The following is a 2,773-nucleotide window of genomic DNA, read 5'->3' as shown; positions in this document are numbered from 1 at the left end:
TGCTCCGCCTGCGCGTGCGCCGTCGCCGTCGCTTTGCGATTGGCTGGTGGATTCTTTCGCCTCCTCCCGGATAGGCCTCCGCCCTGAGGAGGCGGGCAGGTTGAGGTGAAGGGCCAATGAGGTTTTTAGCAGAAATGAGGAAACCAAGGAAAGAGCAGGCGATGACGCAGAGAGAAGGAAATGCCAGACAGAAAGACCCCGGGCGCACCAGCACAGCTCGTTCGCTGATTGATTGAAATTGGAGCAGCCATTTTAAAATGTGTCCTCCCCACGCGCCCGTGGGCTGGGGTGCCTTGAGAGTCAGTCGAGAAATCCAAGATTTTGACGTAGCTGCGATTGGGCACCAGCTCCCGAAGTTGAGCCGGTGGCTCACGACAACCCTCCTTGCAGTGTAGGCCATACTGTTGTCCTCCCTCCCCAAAGAAAGGGATCTTTACAGAGGAAAGTCTCTCCTTTTTCCAGATCGGGTATTATTTCGGGCAAAGAATCCCGTGCTTTTGAATTTTGAAGGAAAAACCCCCCAATGCAAATTCCAACGCAAAAAAAAAGTTCATTATTCCCATGCTGCCGCTTCGGGGGGCGAAGCTATTAGAGTAACTAGTCCACTATTGCAGCTCAGAGGTGAGCGAAGGTTACTTTAGATCGCCCATACAAAACCTGTATCAGCTTGCAAGAAAAACCAAGCTGAATTATCCGTTCACATCCCCCTCCCAGGCAATTCCCATGTTCGATTGCTTGCGGAAGCCCATACCCTGCAACATTTTGCAAACGAAAGTAAAGATTCGCTCGCAACAACAACCAATTCTCATACCAAGGATGGTTGGCCAAGCCGCAGACGATCACTTGGATATTTAATTTTAACCCACTGGGATATTTAATTTCTAGGCAAAAATACGGACAGTAGTTTAGAAGGGACACATTCCAGAAAAGAGGGACTGTCTGGTACATAGGAATCGCTGAAGCCCATGCAAGCTTCATGCTCCAGGGAAGCATGTTGCACCTTTGAATGTTTAAACACTATATATGAGAAGTCATATTTTTCCACACAAAATAAGACCCAAGTTAAAAGGAGCAGGAACACGTCTCTTCGCTGGTCTCTTGTTTTTGTGGGGAGGGAACATTCGCTACCCAATTACATCTACACCAAAATCCTAGATTTCTGTATTTATTTATATGAACACCAGTCATTTCCACTCTAGGACAGAAACAGATTCGGAAGTTAGCAGTGATGTGTCAGTCTAGTGAAGCAGTGATTGCAAGTCTATGGGAGATTATAAGGACAGTCACGTGAAAGTCTGCTTCCTGCCATTATTAGATAGGATAATATTGTAGCTTCCGGTTTGACTGATCGTTCTTTGAACGGTAAGAGCAATAATAATCGGTCTGCATTCATGTTCATGGAATGAGTTCACTTACCTTCAGTGCTGTGTAATAGGTCTACTGTCTTCTACATTTTGGTAGCAAGGAGCATTATCCTCAGCTGGCATATATTAAAATTCACACACAACGGGGGCGGGCGGCGGCGGACATAAATAGTGGAGCTAAATGGCCATGAGATGCAAATGATACAATATGTGTTATTTCTAAGCATTTCACATCTGCAGTAATAATGCACCCCATAGTCGGTGCTCAAATGAATGCAGACATATCATGCCCTTTTCAGTTGATTCCAGACACATTATGCTCTTTCCACTCAATGCTAAAACTGTATATGCTGTATCCAGTAGAGGGGGAATGGGAGCTACTGACTCGCTCTGCCGCCTGCACTGACATGCTTCTTACACATGCCCTGGTTGTCCTTTGATTCAACGTTTGTCTGATGAGGGTAGCACTAAACTCAGGGATGCTTCCTCTGTGCAAGTTGATTGATTGATTGATTGATTAAGTGCTGTCAAGTCGATGTCAACTTTTAGAGACCACATAGATTCTCTCCAGGATGATCTATCTTCAATTTGGCCTTTAAGCCAAGCGGTGTGTTCATTGCTGTTGTAATCGAGTCCATCCACCTTGCTGCTCGTCATCGTCTCCTCCTCTTTCCTTCCACTTTCCCCAGCATTATGGATTTCTAAAGCGAGCTGGATTTACGCATAATGTGTCCGAAGTATGATAGTTTGAGCCTGGTCATTTGTGCGTTAGAATCCTGGAAAACCCCACATTCTAAACTGGGCTGAGGAATTGTACCCAGGGCTAAGGAGGGCGGGACCAGTTGCATGATTCTGTGTACAGCAAGCCCAGTTTTAAGACCACTGAATTCAGCTAGTTTAAAATAGAGCAACCAAGAGTTGCTCCAGTCTTTCTAGCCCTATTCAGACATTTGGTAACCAGGTATACTTGGTACTTTGGCACAGGGGCATCAGAGTTCCTTATTATGAAGATAATTTCTCCCTGAGTACAGCATTTGTCTCAGACAAATGCAGCACTCATCAGGACCTCTCGGCCCCAGTTAGTGACTCCAAGTCTGACCCTGAAGTTTGCAGCAGACCAGTCCCAGGTCCTGATCGCAGGCCAGAGTCTGAGAAAGCTCTAGAAATGGAACCCCTCAAGACAGCACCTGCACGGCCTGAACCCCTCCCTCAAGTGACACCTTTTGAACCTGAGCCCCCCCCCCCCCGAGCCAGCTCTTCACCTTCTGCCACCCTCCATGATAGCTGTATGCCATCAGCAGCAACAACTTTGAGGCAGGATCAGCTGGGAAGGAGGAGGGATGCCTCACTCCAGGCCAGAGAGCTGCCCCTTTAGGCTACTGTCTCCAGGGAGCCTAGCAGGTGTGGAC

The sequence above is a fragment of the Hemicordylus capensis genome, chromosome 1, assembly GCF_027244095.1.
Source record: "Hemicordylus capensis ecotype Gifberg chromosome 1, rHemCap1.1.pri, whole genome shotgun sequence".
In the NCBI taxonomy this organism is placed as follows: Eukaryota; Metazoa; Chordata; class Lepidosauria; order Squamata; family Cordylidae; genus Hemicordylus; species Hemicordylus capensis.
Note: the sequence above shows the minus strand (reverse complement) of the source record.